The following is a 495-nucleotide window of genomic DNA, read 5'->3' as shown; positions in this document are numbered from 1 at the left end:
TAGCTTAATCAGATTTTAGTAAAAGCTGTCTCAGCAGTAATCCGATTAGCTTCATGGCGACGTGAGGTGATACTTTGTCCTCAAGAGAAATAAAAAGATAAAAGTCGGTAGGTACGTAATTATTATTCTAATGATTAACGCTTATCATTTTCCTTATATATCAATATATGAATAAATGATCTGTTACACTTTTGCTGATATTAAATTAATGAAAAGAAATATTAGTAACCTCACGTGTAGTAAATATTAATCTATAATAATATTGGATTTATGTCATAATTTCGTATGTAACAAAATAAGAACAGTATAAAATCTGTCAAATTAACATTTCAAACATACTAATTTTAAAATATATTAAGGACATTTATGCATTTATATATAGATACATATAAATATGTGTGCTTGTATATGTGTATGTTCATATGTGTAATCTATAATTATTTACACACTTATATTTTTACATAAAAAGAATATTTATATTTTTATAGATTGTGT

This window comes from Odontomachus brunneus, unplaced genomic scaffold (assembly GCF_010583005.1).
Source record: "Odontomachus brunneus isolate Ranch 3 - 2012 unplaced genomic scaffold, Obru_v1 Obru_scaffold_041, whole genome shotgun sequence".
Lineage (NCBI taxonomy): Eukaryota > Metazoa > Arthropoda > Insecta > Hymenoptera > Formicidae > Odontomachus > Odontomachus brunneus.
The sequence above is the reverse complement of the archived record's forward strand: the minus strand, read 5'-3'. Positions refer to the sequence as shown.